We start from the raw sequence: 17971 nt of genomic DNA, 5'->3' as shown, positions 1-17971 counted from the left end.
CTGAACTGTGATGAGCTGATTCGAATCAGCACCTCTGTGGCGAGCTTTTGATGCAGCGTCCTCAGCCCTGCAAATCCCTGCAGGTAGTCTCAGCACAGGCCAGACAGAGCAGGCAGTGGGTGTCCTGGAGTCCCCAGCCAGCACAGACATCCCTGTTTCACGTGCTGAAATGCAGAGGCTGTACCCCAAAATCTGGTGACAAAAAGCAAGCCTCATTTTTTCCTATGCCCTACCACATCTGGGGGCAGGAAGAGTCTCACACAGACAGCATATCTGTGTGAAAGCCATTTAAAGTTGCACAAGACTGAGTTCTGATCTAAGGAGACCTGGTAAGCTGAGCAGGGTGGGTTAACAAGACATTTCCTGACCAGACACAGCCTAAACGTGTTATTGGCAAAGGGCTGGGGTGTGCTGTTTGTGACCTTTGCTTCCAAATGCAACAAAGCACAGCCTTCCTTTTACCCAGCAGATGGCCAACTGCTCTTGGTAACAGAAAATAAACCTAAGCAGAGGCTTTCTCACTACCGTTTATAGCCCTGCAGATGGACACTTTAAAGGAAAGGCAGCTTTGCTAAAACATAAACCAAAAACCTATGATAACTTTAAATTCAGGGCCTAATTATTTTGTGCTCCGTGATGGATCTCCCTTTTCTTCAGACAACTCTCCTTGAGTAGTAAAACACATGCAAGGCCTCTGGGAAGTGTAGCGTGTGCTCCAGGGTTGTGTGGTGGTTTACTTCTACCAGGAGTGCGAAAGGCTTCAATAACAGAAACAGTAGGGTTTGTATCCCTGGAACAGCTTAGAAATATGAAACTTAATTACAGGAGAAAATATAAATAAATGCTTCGAAGTTTTGTTCAATAAACTCTCTCTGCCATTCCCTGATCTTGCTCTTTCTCTGAAAGTTCATTGCTGTTCCCAAGGGCATTGCAGATTTAGCCGGACCCAGCTGCACCCGGAGGTTGCTGCTCTGCCTAATGCCTGGGACTTTAGGTGGTCAGAGGGCACTCCTAGATGGGAACGTGAAAGGCTAAACTTGAGCTAGTATTTTCTCCAAAGTTCACATTCAGGATTAACCCAGCAGCTCAGACATGGTACTGCAATGTACAATTGCTCATCCAGAGGGGACAGGTTCAACTCACATGCTTAGACTTACCCCTAATGCTTTGTCTCCCACCATTAACTTTGAGACAGTAGGTAGTTACCAGCATAGGCCGGCTGATGGACAGGCATCTTCCAGCATCAGTAAAGGTCTCACAATGCCAAAATGAACTAGCTAATGGAAAACAAACTAGGAATGGAACCAACAAACTTTCATCCATTGCTAGGACATTAGGCAGTCCAACACAGTATGGCAACCGTTGGCAGACACTCAAAAGCTGGAGCATGGGGTGCTTAAGAGGCTTAGACTGACCACAGTCACAGGCTTTGTCAACCCACATCTCCAGGAACTGAGACACAGTAGATGCCAGTTCTCCTTCCAGACCTGCTCTGTTTGCAGTAGTTTTCCCTCTTCTGCTGTTCCCGTAACTGTTATGGCCAGCGCTATTCAATCACCAGGGAGGTATGTGTATGCCCCATCTGAGATTACTGTAGGACAGAGATTACAGAAAACAGTTTCCTGCTTTATTTGAAATAATTTCTAGCACAATTTGAGTTCTGTTTTATTATTCCTCATATGTAGCCAATTAGCTTTTTCTTTCTGAAAATCTCTCAGATGGCAACACAGCAAAGAATATAAATTAAGAAAGTATGACTCTACGCTAGAAAGCTAAGAAAACTGGCAGGAATCTTACAGGCAGATAAAGTAAATAAAATAGCATTAACAATCTTAGCAAACCATTCCAGATTTTGAAATGACAAAGTCCTTCTCAATAAGTTTTTTGCATTACTTAAACACTGACTGCAATGTGTTGTGCAAACAGTTTTATTGTTCTTCTCTTACTGAAACAGGAGGTTATGCAACCAGACCGCAATACACACGTTGCCTTTTGAAGACAAGTTTAAAAAGCAGTAAAGTATTATAAAAGTATCGTTACAGGAGCAAAAGCTCTTTCGAATCATTCCAACTGCTGATTTCACAAGAGAGGGAGGTTGTTTAAACTCTGTGCCGTGGTATATTATGTGCGTAAGCCATAAAAAGTAACCTTGGGAGACAGTGCCTGCACCAGTCAATAATGGGTGTCATAAGCATTTGCCTTTCAGAGGTGGCAAATGATACTGTAAGTTCACATACAAAAGTATGTGCAAATGGGCTAAGAAATGCCAAACAGGTGGAATGAAAGGTTTCTGGCTTGGAAGGCAACTAACCTGAAGGGAACTTTTGAGCAAGAAAGGCCGAGCGTGCTTCTCTCCCCTGCTAACGTTCTCTGCCATTCTGCCCTTCTACCTTGGCATCTGTTACCCTGATATGCTTTTGCTATTTCCTGCCCTGCCCCAGGTGTCTCTAATCTTAGTATTTGAGATTTGGCACCCTTTTCCTTTTCGTGCTTATGCTTGTTTCAGGCAACACCAGCTGCATGGAATAAATCCTTTTGGTTTTATAGAACCATTGTTCAAAGCTGTGTTTAAGAGTGCTCCTACACATTTGCAATAGTAAACAACTCTAGAAAGAAGCTGGAATTAATAAAAACATAATAAAAAGGCAGAGCTAAATACTGTTGTACAGTGAAAGCAATTGGAAGTATGGGTGTACAAAAAGACTTCTTTGATTAGCACATTATGAAGGAATGAACATTTTTAGAGGAAGAGCATGCAGTACTTCTTTCATCCACCAAGATGTGTCATTGGTTTTGTGTTTTCAATAAACACCACGGGGCAGAGATGTTAGATTCACTTTCTGCATTTTGTAAGTAAATGTCACTTTAGGTCCTCTTTCAACCAAGTGACCAGTACTCTGGGGCATACTGGAACAGCCTCAGGGACGATCTAGTTATGTTCAGACTACAGTCGTTCCAAAGGGACAGAGATTCCAGCTAAGAATACACGTCTTCCCTCTTTTTCTATCATACCCCCTTTTTGCAGAAGAGAGGCACTTGGCACGCAACTCCTTTGGCAACTCTACACCAGCTCAGAGGCTGCCTTGCAACAGAGCTCTTCCTTGGGCTCCATGTTGGACCTTATTGCTGGAAAAAGGGAATGGCTTGGCTGTAGCAGAATTTTCTCTGTGCTCTTTTTTTTTCACTGGGTTACCTACAAATCACTAATTAAATGGAATGGATCCTTAGAACAGATGAATGCGGAGTTACCAGTGAGAATTCCTATTTTAAGGACTATTTTACATTTTACAAGAGAGAAAGAAAATGACAGTAAACATCTTTTGATAACCTTGCATATTCCACTCTTATAACCAACTCCTGTTTTGTGGAAAGCTGTATGTGTAGTCTGCATTTTCATGTTATCGAGAACTTCAGAACACAAGATGGCAGTGTACGTTGTAGTGAATTCAGGCTTTGAGCTACTCCTGCTACTCAAACAGAGCATATAACTTTTTATTCAGTCATATCTTAATCTGATCATGTACTTGCAGTATTAGAAATAAACCTAAAAGTATTTGTCAACAGCAGAAACAAATGCAATTTGCCAATAAATGAATATTGCATGAACAAGTGTTAGGTAAAGCTTAATTCAAGATTTTATCGTACATAACAACACTCTGGAGACATTAAAAGCCTCTTATGGAACTTCTCAATTGCAATAACAAGAGGGTATCCCTTTATGAAGCAATGGAAGTTGGCTCAGTCGTAAGAGCTTCAGAGCAAAATTGGCTGCTGGGGAAAAGCACATAAGAGAGCTGGCAGCCTGAAATACGTGAAAAGCTCAGAGCTCTCGGAGGAGTAGCGCAGACCACTGAAGTGGAACAGGCTGAACAGTATCTAAAATTGAACAGGTGCCTTTCTATGAAAAAAACAACAAAGCAGACAACTGTTTGGCATGACAATTCAGAGAAAAAAAATTACCACTGAGAGACATCAAATTAGAGGATAGGTCTCTGGCTGAGGACAAAATTGGTTAAAGAGTCAGACCTTTCTGAGCATTAACTTCAGAAAAAGCTCATTCACAGTCTCTCTGAGTACCAGTGGCCAAAGAGAACTGCAGTAACGAACTTTCTAGGTAACTACCCCCCAGCCTCTTTTCTTGGGTTGAGTTGCATGTTGGAATTAGGAGGTGTAGCTAAAAAGTTGTCTTGGCTGCCTTTCTGAGCTGAGCTCCTAGCATTTGGTTATGCAAACATAGCCTTATTAGAAAGGCTTGCTACATAGTAAAGAAAGCCCTAAGAAAAATAGTAATACTTCAGAGTATAAAATAATCCTGGAAAACATTATCCCTGTGGGATGTGTAACACTGACAAAACTGTAGGCAGTCCTGCTTTCTCCCTGGGGGATGTTCAGGTGACGTTGCCTCCCTGCAGCCGAACTCATGGCACTAACGGGCAAATCAGGCTGACCCAGAAGGTCAAAACGCAACACCAAGGTTCATCGTTTCTGGATATAGCTCTTAGTTTAACATAGTTATTTGGAATTAGATCACAAAAATATATATATTTCTCTCAGACAGGTGTGGTATAACTATTTTCTGGTTTTCTCTCCAGAATGGGAATATTTGTCTTCCTCCATTGTACTGGGCAATGGAGAAACTCACAGCAGTGTGAGTGGACCATGGCATACAGAGCTTGACCAGCGTTTTTGATAGAAGTCTACTTTTCTTGTAGTCATTAGCCACCTGTAAAAATACGGCCCTGTCCCCTATCCCTCAGTCACAGTAGCTCCAATGAAAAGTTGTGAGATTTTTCGTGGTGGTCCACTCCTGTCGTTACAATTGAATCAATCGCTGCTTGTTAGTGCCTTATGTTCCCACACATAAATCACTGGGTTTATTCCAAGACTTTTTTTCCCTCTCTCTTTCTGGGTTTGCATAAGATTGAATTTGGCATTGATTCAAATCAAATAATTCAAGTGTCATTTTTGCCTGGTATTTAAACTAAGGCTGGCTGTGGGTTCGTGACTAAAATAAAGTGTCTTACCTAGCAGTTTCAGTCATTTGGTCTATTTGTCACCGTAGATTACAGAAAGTGTAGTATGCACAGAATTATGCATGCACTTTTCAGCCATCTAAAATGTAGGATAAATTGAACATGTCATGGTTCTAGGGCAGTAATTTATATTGAGTACAAGCTGGGCAGGGACTGGAGCCAAAAGCTCAGATCTAAATTACCTTGAGTTCCAGGGAAATTTTAATCCAAATAAAAACTTCACAGCTGTTCATTATATAATTAAGTGAACTAACAAGACGCCATGCCTCAGCACTTCCAAACTAAAGAATTTACACCAAAATTGAAACTTTGTGGCTAAGTCGACGGATGCCCTATACTGACCCTGATCACTGAAGTTGCAGTTACTGCCTCTGACTTCTGCTGTCAGTTGTAACCACTCTGAATGTCTCTGTCGGCTTTGCATATATCCCCATTCTCTGTAAATGAACTTTTTCAGCCTGATATTTCCTCACTTAGAGTGTGTTATGAGGATTCACAAACTCAAGATTTTTCGTATATGGACTATTGAAGTCGGTCTCGTGGCCTTCTTTTCATTACAGGTCCTTATTCAATAATAAAAGATAATCTCCCTTCCTCCCACACTAAAATTTAGCTGTAAAAGCCCACCCCAAGATTAATCCCTCCCTCCCAGCCTTTCACAAAACCACCTTTTTGACCTGATCCAACACAAATCAAAATTAATTTCTTTCCCACAGTCCAAACCCAACTTCTTCCACCGGGAAACAGACTCTTCTCTTGATATTAAATTCTAATGACACTTGCGAATTCAGGAAGTCATGGTGCAGCAGAATTATAGTAGTCCTAGAGACACTTTAACCTTTTCGTTTACTGCAAGCATCATCCCTCTGCCTTTCACCAACCCATAATGTAAAAGGCGAGGTCTGGTCTATGAGGGGATGGAGCAGGAAATGTCAGCAGGCTGGAGATAGCTGCCTTCTGGTCCAGCACGGGCACCCAGGCTCCAGCTGGGGCTGTATAAGGCTTCAGAGCTGTTCCGGGCAGGGAGTGACTGGGGAAAAAGGATATTGGGGGTTATTGCTAGCACTGATACACTCCCCAAGTAAACACTGATTGTAATAAAGAAAGTAAAAGGCAATATATTTAAAATTGGCAAAAGTAATACGCCTGCGAACCACGCTGGCAAATGGTATCGAGGCCAAGGGCTTAGCAGGATTCAGTAAAAGGTTATACATACATATTCATACATTTATGTGGGGAATTAGATTGGACCTGATAAAAATTCATAATGGATATAAATGTTCACAGTTCAGGGCATAAATCAGCCACCAGCCTGAGGTTAGAAAATAACTTCCCCTATAGTCAGGCTGTTATGTAATTATCCATTATACTTGTGGAAGGGGGAAAGGAGGTTGAAGAATAGGGCAATTTCCTCAGAGACATCTGGGAATTACTATTGGCAGACAACTAATTTAGATTTGATCTGGTATGGAAGCTCTTATTACATCAAATAATGTAATTTAGAATTAAAGCATATGATTTATTTTGTATTTCTTACTCTTTATGTAATCAAGTTCATGCCTGAGGGTAACTGCAAGCCTTTCCCTTATAAGCTGGCCAACGTTAGTGAAATTCACTGTGCAGTGTTTTCTCACAGAACCTCCTTAAAACCGGCTTCAAATTTTCCAAGGAAGTCAGGCAGAGTCCCAGGAATTTAGTTTGTTGAAAAGCTTGCCAACTAATATAGCCAACTTACTGTCTGTATTAGCAGAGAAAAAATTGTGTGCATGAACTGCAGTAAAAATCTCATATTCTGCAAAGTTCTCATTCTTGTTAAGTTTGCATAATAACCTAAAAAGACTCGCAGAGCTCCCGAACATCACAAATTGTGGCACATGGGCCGCTCCAGGCCTGCTTTTTCTGCTTGGTATTGTCAGATCACCTAAGCAAAACATATGTGTTCAGTGGACTTGTTTTCATCAAGCAACATACCTTCAGCTCTCTTGTTGCACTTGCAAACAGTTTGCAAGCTAACGTAACACACACCGCTCGCTAATAAAAACAGCCTTTGCGACCTTGCAAACAGATAGCTTGATTGAAAATCAAATTCTTAATCAATTGATTAAGAAACTGTAAGTGAATATAGGAAAACATTTACGTTCGCTGCAGGGGTCAAGGGATACTAGCTGCATTCTGCTATAGTTTCTGGAATGCATGTGATACGCTTATTGTAATTGCAGCATAAATTACCATCGCAATAGATGTGGGAAGCTGAGGAGCACTTATTAACCAAACACCTTACCAATTTTCACAAGAAGAAAGAGTGGTACTTGGCATCGGTCTCTCTTAAGAGTAATTTCTGTTCCTAGTGAGTAATACTAGGAACATTGCACAGCGATCGTTCAACATCTGGAAGGTTCCGGGGTCACAAGCAACAAACACTGTGGTCTTCCGAAGAAAATTCTTGCCATGCAAACTTGAGTGATCTGTTAGGACAGACTTATAACGGAATGGCTGAAGACAAGTCAGCAGATGTAACGTAGTAGATTTTTTTAAGGTTTCAAATCATATTCCATAAAAACCTTACTTGAAAAATGAATTCAGGCTGGCTTTGCTAGGAAAGCTGTAGGTTTGCTGTGGAGCACCCTCCCAGCCGGGGCTCCCCCAGCTCAGTGCCAAGCGCTGTAGGTGTTGGAGGCAGGCGGCTTTGCAGGCTCTAGTTACCAAGCTGTCCTCGTTTAACATGCAGGGTCTGCAGATGTAACGCGACTGCTTTATGGCTTTCTCGGAAAAATAGGGCAACTCCCTTAAGCACAATTGACTCTTAGCAGCGGTGACGTTGTCAGCCCTGCAGCTGAATCTCAGAAGAGGGTTACGATCATCTGGGGTGGGCCGTGGTGGGACTGTTTGACACCAGTCTTCTGCCAGTCACATATGCAGTTTTGTTGTGTCTCCTGCCTCCTTATGTCCTCCTGCTGCTACCAATGACACCCTGCCAGCTGCAAGCTATTTCCCTGGGAAGCTCTCAGGCTGCCGCCTCCTGCCAGCTACCAAACTGCTGCTCCGGCTCCCACGTAGGCTTCTCCCTCTCAAACATGGCCTACAGTACGCTGGAAACGCCGGTATATACTGGGAACCTCAACAGAGTGTTGCAAAGACCTACGATATATTGAACTGTGAGGAGATGTTTGGGGTATGAATGATACGGGTGTGAGGGCTGATTTTTTTCTAATAGGTTCATCAGGAAAATAAAGTAAACTTCAGCATGCTGCTGACATTTACAATTACATATTGCAAAAAGCTGCAAATACCAATGAAGAGAGGATTATGGGGTGTAAAGAAATGACGCACTCAAAAAGTAATAGTTTGGATCTAGAATAAGGCAAATTGATAAATAGTACACAAATAATCCAAATAATTTTTCAGTGAAAGAAATAGCCTGAAAAGCATGAATTGGAAAAGAGAATGATGGGAAACTCTCCTTCTTCTCCCCTGGCAAGTAGATGCGAGTTCGCACAGGACATGGCAAGGCAAAAGAGCAATGTCATTTTGGACTCCACATGAAGAGCTGTAACAGCATCAAATTAAGTAATTTTCTTCATGATTTTGGCCTAAAATATTCAGTTCCATCCACAGCGCTATCAAAAAGACAAAAGATAAATGAGAAAGAGTTCTGAAAAAAGCCAGAAAAACAATCAACGGCTGGAGGCCGTATTTATTTGGAAATACATGTATATGTTTAACTTGTCCAAACCTTTAAGGGTGATTAAGGGGAACCCATAATGGACGACTTCTTCTGGAACACAGTACTTAGAAATACAAAGTAGAAAAAAAAGGGTCAGCAGGTCATGGGCTGCCAGAGACCCCAACACTGCTCTGTTAGCTGCTGCTGCTGAGCAGCTGCCAAATTACTCTAGCAGGAGATCCCAAAAGAGTGCATAAAAGCGAGGGTTGCATTTATATTCTGAGAATCAAGCTTAGTTTTTGTTTCCTCAGAAACTCACTTCCGGAGACAAACCTCCCTGTTTCTACCACATATTTAAATAAAAAGTAGGCACATGGTTCAGCATAGTGGTGAGGATCACACCAATTGCTTGATGCTGCTTCCTAATGAAATACAGTCTTTGTTCATCCCTAGGCCTACGTGTTACCCTCTCCCTGTAGCACACTAACACAGATGAGATTAGGTGCGAGGCTAAGGGGTGGCAACACCATGTGCATAATGACATATTTAGGAGAGGAAAAAGAGATGCAAGTTAAGCTAGAAGGGAAAAAAAGAAGAACCAGGCAAAACACCAACAGAAACATCGTGACTCCAGCGTTTCTGCGTTTCTGACTGTTGCCTTCATACTGAGGCGTAGAGGACACGTCGACACTGGAAGCCAGTCTGTGCAACTTGTCCAGGGTATTACCTCTGCTGCCTAGCTAGCAGTGAGGCTGCACGAGCATTCCTACGCAGCACTGGCGTCTGTCCTCCTGCCTATGCCCATCCTCACAACCCTGAGCACGTTTGGAAGTTAGCATCCCACCAGATACATCAGGACAGGCTCAGCACTGACGAGTGCTGATAGCTAACAGGCTGCCTGCATAACAGCCCTGCGGACGAGAAGCAGAGCATCCTTTGCGTGAGGCTGCTCCAAGAGCAGCTCTTGCAGAACAGCGTGAATAGAGTCAGCAGGTTGCTTATATTTTAAACATGGTAAGTAAGGACTGCTTGCTGGGTTAGCAGAATATATGGGGCATGACAAGAGGCTGAAAGAGTAAACAACATACTATATTCCCACATCATGTGACTATCAGAAGGAAAATCTCAAAAAAAAGAGAAGAGACAAGGAAAAAAAGTGGCAATAAAGCAGCCAGCTTCTCCCTTTCTCTTTGAAAATCAGAACAGGAAGTAACTTGGGGATTCCCCTATTTAGCAAACGCGTCTGTTACAGCAGAGAACATACAGAATGATGAGTTAGAGGATAAGGTGTTTCCTAGAGGAGATTGCGAATGTATCATACATTACTAACACTATTTGAGTTATTAATTCTATTTCTACAGATACTGCTAGTATACTAAAATACTTTGATAGGACAGGTATTCTACCTAATGTTTGTGTTATCTCTTGTATCAGAAAATGAAAGTCAAAGAGACCTCAGTATTATTCCCACTTTCACAATTTCTGGACTTTTTGGGGGGTGGAAGGGGCAACAGAAAGTCCATGAACAGTTGTAGTATGCATTTGAGAAATGTCTGGGCTCTCTGAGCTCCTGGGAACACTTCAGAATTTAAAGGGAAAGATAGGCAGGCAGGAGCTGGGTCAGCTCACCTATGGCATAAATATATTCCAACACTTAGAGGATGGTGTGGAGTTCAACAGTGTATCAGACATGGGGTTCTGACTCCAAAGCACATGATGCACTTTAGACTCTTTGTAATGTGTTTGTTTATAGCTAGTCTGGCTTCAGCAGTTGAAGTCACAAAACTAAGTCTTTTAAAACTATTCCCAGTATATTCAGTGCAATGTGGGTTGCAAACATTTCTATTCATGGAATTTAACTTGAATTTTAAATCACTGTATATACAGGGTCATTAGTTCTGGAACAAGTTCCTTCATCTCTTTTAGCTTATTGAAAGATTTAATTCTAGAACAGTTACTCTATTCTAGAATTATTCCAGAATTGTCTTGGCTCCAGAAGGTCACAGAAGTATCTTTCATCAGACATACCAATATTGTAGTATGCCCTTGGTGAAACAAGAATTAGGATTCTAGTTGAGTTAGGAGCACAGATCACATCATTTATTATTTGCAGATGCCAGGACATTAAAACTTTCAATTGTTTTCCCGCCAAACTGAATGAGGCAGTTCGTTAATACAATTACCTCTGTATAATTGGAAGCTAAATCAACGATGACTGCATGATTTGAATATTACTTTAAATAATTTCATTTTTATGATGCTATTTTGTTGTACATGGTATCACCAAATAGCTTATTCATTTTCCTGCTGACTGTGATTTGGGTTTGCGCCTTTCTTTGAGAAGGGAGCAGCATATTTGCAACCTTTCTAATTTTCTGGGATGCAGTGTGCATTACTTTTAATTATTTAGGCTGACACACATTAACACTAAAAGTCCATAATCCATAGTGAGTGAAACAAGAGGGAAGGACCAGGTGGATTATAACTTACCCAGGAAGAAGAGCAGGCACCAGAGGTCTTTGGCAAAGCCCTTAAAGGAAAATGGGAATTTGGGGTAGAAAACCAACACAGAACTTGAGTGTTGTGAAGGATCTCCCCTGCTGTTTTCAGAGGAGCATCCCTAGTCACTGCCTGTTCGCTCTTTTGGAAAGAAATAGTTTTAAAGTATTTGGACCTTTGTACAGGCTAGTCTAGCACATGAATTCACTAATTCATCACTTAAGTCACAAGGTTTCTAACTCACAAGTTCTCTAATTCATAACTCACAATTCATTAACTCGTAACTTGTAACTTGCAACTCGTGCACCGACGAGCAAAATAATTACCTAGCCAATGGTGAGAGTGCCCACCCTTCCTCAAGCGTCATCGTGCAGGCGTCCCCTGTATCACACCGGGAATCACAGGCATCACAGCTGATGAAAGGGAGAGGACAGAAAGAGCAAGGCTACCCCTCTGGGCAAAAGTGAGCTGTGAGCTAAGCTCAAATCACCTGTTCATCAAACTCCATTCAGCAGGTGCATTTTCACAATTTTGGCAAAAGCTTCCACAGTTCTACCCGCACAAGCATCAGTGTTTTATCAACACTGTTTTCATCACAAATCCAAAACATAGCACCATACAAGCTACTATGAAGAAAATTAACTCTATCCCAGCCAACCCTATCTCTAGGGTAGGGAAAATTAACTCTATCCCAACCAGTACAATCTCCACACCTTATTCCACACCATTTACATTATGCTTAGGTCCCACACTATCCAATACAACCTCATTAGCCACTTTCCCCCTTCCCATCCTTTGATAGGTACACAGATATCATTCCCTTAGTCTATGGACCACCCCTGTAAAATATCCATAAAATGTCCATGAAATGTCCATTGAGTTCCTTCATCCATGACTTGGGTTCTATCTGTTATGGTGGTCACTCAGGACAGGAGAGGTGGTGTGTTGCGTGGAGTTATTGGGCACCACAGCTAGCTCAGGTTGGGTCACTGCTGCACTTGCACTGCTTCCTGTAAGGCTCATCCTCCACTGGGGGTGGTTCCTGCGGTAGTACTTCCTATAACATACAACTCGAATCATAGGTTACAACAATTCAAAGGTAGATCCATTATAATCTCCGCCTCTGGTCCCTTTGAACACCACAGTATACTCCTCCCTTTGCCTCTGCTCCAGCGTGGACTTACCCACAGACGCCACTCCCTTAGGGGTGGACCTGCTGTGGCGTGGACTTACTCATGGACCACATTCTCTTCAAGGGTATACCTGATGTGGCCTGGACTTACCCACAGCCACAGTTGCTTTGAAGTGTACCTCCTCCAGCTCAGCCTTATCCATGGGCCACAGTCCCTTTAGGGGTGTACCTGCTGTGTTGTGGACTTATCTGTGGCCACAGATGCTTCAAGGTGTACCTTCTCCAGCGTGGACTTATCCTTGGGCCACAATCCCTTCAGGGGTATACCTGCTGTGGTGTGGACATATCTGTGGCCACAGACGCTTCTGCTCTGACATGGACTAATCCACAGCCTCAGAGACTTCGGGATGTCCTGCTCCCACATGGACTTATCCACAGGTCAAGTCCCTTCGACTCAGGTTGACACTGGAGCTCCAGCCTGTCCAGCACAGCAGCACAGGAACAGCAGCGATGCCCTGGCCATCGGCCAGCCCAGGCGCATGGCCACTTCTGTTATCAAAGTGCTCCCAGGCACAGCAGGGTGAGATGATAAGCTCTACAGCAAACAGCAAGAGCAAAAAGCAGCCACTAATGAGCACTAGACTGTGATGTACAGCAAGGCAAGCAAGCCCCATGGCAAGCACGGGACTCTGCCAAATAATAGCCACTTAGCTATAACAGCTAAAAATTCAGTCTTGCAAACTCCAATCAAATCTGTCGTTGCCTCAAACCCTTTGAGCCCCACGCTGGGCACCCAAAAGGACTGTCGTGGTGTAACTCCAGTGGGCAGCTCAGCCCCATGCAGCCACGCGCTCACTTTCCCCCAGTGGGATGGGGGAGATAATCGGAAGGGTAAAAGTGAGAAAACTTGTGGGTTGAGATAAAGGCAGTTTAGTAGGTAAAGCAAAAGTTGCGCACACAAGCAAAGCAAAATAAGGAATTCATGCACTACTTCCCATCAGCAGACAGGTGTTTGGCCATCGCCAGGGAAGCAGGGCTCCATTACATGTAATGGTGACTTTGAAAGAGAAACGCCGTTAACTCTGAAAGTCTCCCTCCTTCCTCCTTCTTCCCCCAGCTTTTATTGCTGACCACGTCATACGGTATAGAATATCCCTTTGGTCAGCTGGGGTGCCAGCTGTGTCCCCTCACAACTCCTTGTGCACCCCCAGCCTGCTCGCTGGTGGGGCAGCCTGAGAAACAGCCTTGACACTGCGCAAGCGCTGCTCAGCAATAGCTAAAACATCCCTGTGTTATCAACAGTTTTCATCACATAGCACTGTACAAGCTACTATGAAGAAAATTAACTCTATCCCAGTCAAAACCAGTTCAGTAAATAAAAAAAATTGTTTAACTGACCAAAAAGTCAGCGTGAATTTTCACTGCTAACTTAATATGAGGTGAATTCTTAATGTGTAATGTTGGTAAAATGTGCACCCAGAATTGCCTGTACATAAGCATCTGCGCATTACAAAAAGCTCTTCTGAAAATTGTTACCAGTGGAGTGGGTCAGGCTGCTGTTGCAAAGTGAAGGGCCAGAGCGGTACTGCCAGGACAGCAGTCCTTCCCCTCTGCGAACGAAAAGGGGGGTCGTGCAGAGTGCGTACAAAGGCTTTTAAAATACTGCCACAAAGTGCCTAAATCGTCCTTACAAGCTTTTTTATCTGTTTTAAATGCATTGTTCTCAAGAATTTTTCAACTTGAAAAGAAATTAATTTTTAAGTTTAAGTCATCAAGCCATAACAAGACAGAAACTCTGACAGTCACGCATTCAAAGCATTTCAATGTCAGTTTATTCTACAGGATGAGACAAGTGCCAGCAGAAGATAAACCATTCCTGATTCCTCAAAGCCAGATTTAAAGCTGAACTTTCCTCAGGAAGAATAAGGGCCTATATTCTACTTGTTGATACTCATGTACAAAGTCCTACCACTTCTTGCATTTCCGTGGTTCCTGGGAATGAGATCATAACCAATCCTTAACGTCTGGAACATGGGAAAAGGTTGTAGGCATACGGTTACTATTTCACTAGTAGTAGAGACAGGGTCTTCTCCATGAAGTACAGAAGGAACCAGCTACTGTACTTCAGACTGGACATTAACCTCATCTAACTTTTAGATGGTAAGGGTTAGGGAAGATTAATTCCAACCATCGTGGCTGAGGACATACCACCTTACGCCAATAACCAAGCAGGGATCCATGGTCCATCTTACAACTTTGCGATGTAAGAAGGGAACAGAGCTTGTGCCGCATGTGATGCTGATTCCAGGGTCCTTGGTTTACATCTCATGCAGAGCTCTCTATAAAATAGAGGATGTCTCCTTACCACTGAGTGAAAAGTAAATTTTGTTTCACTGAATCCTTTCATCAGTGTTTTTCTAGTGACATCACAGGGACTAATTTTAAAATGAAAGTGCCTATTAAAAATGTAACATTGAAAAAACTTCCAGTCAAGATCCCAGATCCTCAGAGTCACTTCTCATTACAGTCTCAGTCAAAATACTCACTGGTTCAAAGTTCAGAAATTCAGTGTGACTGAAATTCACTTGGCAAGTCAAGACTTATCGCCAACATTTTTCAGAGGTTTGAAAGATTTTATTCCAATAGATATTTTCCTCCATTGCCCTTTTAATTGAAAGTACCCAAACCAGCAAGGTTTTTAAAATGTGTATTTTCAGCAGTAGGTGGCACTATAAAGTTTCTATCTTCATAACTATTCTAATATAAAATACTATAAAAAGTTATGCAGACACATTAGAAAAAACTTAATCAAAATGTTGCTCATAGTCCATTATCTGAAAATATGGCCAGATCTTTCAATTTTCCTATCATTTTAAAAAGAGCATGAAAGTATTTAGAATAAATTCTGATAGTAAAAGAAGTGTTTTTCTAAATATTACAATTGACAAAAAGTCTAATGCAAGAATAGGAATAATGAGAATGTCTAATCAAATTAAAAAATGTATGTGTCATAAAAAGTTCTCTATACTCTTTGTTACTTTTCAGTAAAGTACCATCGTGCGTTGTTCTTGAATATAATAATTCAGCTGCTTCAAATTTCCTGGAAATTTGCATATAAGCTGTAATATTGCAATAACAGGTGTCAATACACATAGACTAGGTATGTAAGTTTTATGAGGTAAATGAACATATACTAACAGGAACACAGCAAATGGAAAAGCATTTGGGTTTTTCTGTGCTTGGCCACAAGTTCATATTTACAAGAGGAGACCAAAGCATTGTATACGGGCCCGTATTCCTCTATGAATACCATATGGAGATGTTACTATATCCCAAATAAACTCCAGGATTAGAAAGATGCAATGTTAACTGAAAACATTTTCTTCAAATCTTTACTATACAAAAAGCTATAAAGGGCAACTAACAAACAAGCCTGTGTTTCCAGGTATTTCAGGTTGTCTAATCAAATGAAAATAACCATATTGCAAAAGTATTGCTCATACTTTGTTTCAGAAAGCTCCTAATGTCATAGCCTTCGTTCGTCAGTGGCATACAGTGGGAATAGTGCAGTGAGATACAGCATTTTCATTAAGCTGATTTTTGGATGGCTGCCTTACTCATCAGAAATGAAGTGCCGGTCTGCCTGAGCTCAAGGTGTGAAGATAAGGAAAGGAGAAAAGAAATTAAGCAAGGAACACAAATGAAATATATAGTCAATGTTCTTTTATCTGGCCTGGCCAGAATGTGTCCTTGCCTTTTTTTTTCACCCCCGGCTCCAAGCAAGCTGCTTAGCTTTGCATACTATTTCTGCACTATGATACAATCTATGCCAACGCCTAAGATTCACGTTTGCTTTTATTTTGCTTTCTATTAAATAAAGCATGTAGAAAAGACACTTTTATAGCTTCAGGGCAATTTTTCACAAACTGACATTGTCTATTACTCATTTTGTGCTAACGTGGTCTGCTTGCTGTTTCTTTTATAATACTGAAAAAGTCAAAAGCTGGTTCTTAATAAAAACACCATTTACAAGGAGCTGGCAGCAGCTGTACTCAAAGGTTTTTTAACTCGCGACAGCCCACTTCTGTTTCTCCAGAGTCTCCAACAGAGTCCTTTCAGTTGGATTCACTTTTAGACCACAGAATAAAGTGGTAATACAAAAATAATGCACAGGAATATCCTTAAAATTTTGCTGCTGGTTCTCCATTACAAACGTTTTATTGTCACCATGCATTCTCCCTCCAAGGAATCTAAGCCATAGCACTGTAAGAGCTCCTTCAATATACCTGGCTCATTCAGTGATGCGGGACATGTTGTCCTTAGACCTCCATAATATGTTTACTGGCTCTATGGATGTGTTTTAACCAAACTTTCATTGTAAGGCAAGTGCTTCCACTCTATCTAGTACAGTTACCAAACATGCATATAATAAATCTATTTAGATTACAGGTTCTTCCTTGACATGGATATATCAACCTCCTATAATTACAGGAAGCAGTATCTTTGGGTAGACACCCACCTGCAACACAATGGTGCCAAGAATTTTTTAATAATTACAGCTTTATCAAATTTATACACGTGTGCTATTTTTTAATTTATAAAGTCACACTCTTGTACCTCGTAGGGCGAATGTGAAAATGAGACCTTCACAATAGCCCTGTTTAAATTGCAAGGTGCACCAACACAGCTCAGTAACGGTTGTGAATACCCGAAGCAGGTATAGTGCACTAGTCCGAGAGAGACTATAGCAGCACTCTGGCCGCACGCAAGCCACAGAAGCTAAATAAGCACCTGCAAAAGAATAGTTAGGTCTTCTGTTATGGCTAGTAAGTGTCCTAATTCCATGCTATTTGGTTATATTAGATCGTTGAAAGTAGCCTCAAAAATGGGCCGAAAGGGTGACCAAAGGATCATTTGAAAGGTATATATTGTCACATGCTTTCAGCCAGGCTACTGACACAATGGCCGCAGTCATACCCTTTTCAAAGCCGTATTCATTGCACTGAATTGATTAACTATTTGACTGCTACTTGTATTTCCAAGTGGAATTCAGCTAGCTCTCTGACTGATGCCATTTACCAAATAGTGACAAGTGATTTAAGATAAGACACTCCAATAATTTGGTAACTATGACACAGAAGTAGGGATCCAGGCCTGTGGCCCATCCGCTTTAAAGAATTCCCTCCTACTTTTGGGTGTGCTGTGGCACAGGCCGAGGAACACGGTATGTTGTTGAATGCATCCTGACTAGCTGGAGAAATCAAAAGGTTGACGCAGATGTTACCAGGAGCAGTGACACTGCTGCTCTGTGGGCGACCTCGTCTGAAATTCCAAACCATTTGCGTGTCTCGAACCCCACGTCCCCTGCTCTCCGTTTCGGCTGGTTTGCAAGCGTGGTCACTTGTTTGGCGTCCCCCCGCTTGGCAGAAGGCAGCCGGCGCGCAGCCGGGGCTGCGGGGCTCAGGGCCTCCCTCCGCCCTTCTGTTCCGCGGCATCAGCCCCCCCGTCATCCGCCACCGCTCCCCGCCGGCTCTGCCATCCTTCCTGCGCCAGCGTGGACTCACTGGCGGCACAAAGGCGATGAGGGCGGTGTGAATGTGAAATACAGAGATACAGAAGCAGATGGGCAGCTGCGCTAAGAAC

Source organism: Gavia stellata, chromosome 8 (assembly GCF_030936135.1).
Source record: "Gavia stellata isolate bGavSte3 chromosome 8, bGavSte3.hap2, whole genome shotgun sequence".
Taxonomy (NCBI): domain Eukaryota; kingdom Metazoa; phylum Chordata; class Aves; order Gaviiformes; family Gaviidae; genus Gavia; species Gavia stellata.
The sequence above is the reverse complement of the archived record's forward strand: the minus strand, read 5'-3'. Positions refer to the sequence as shown.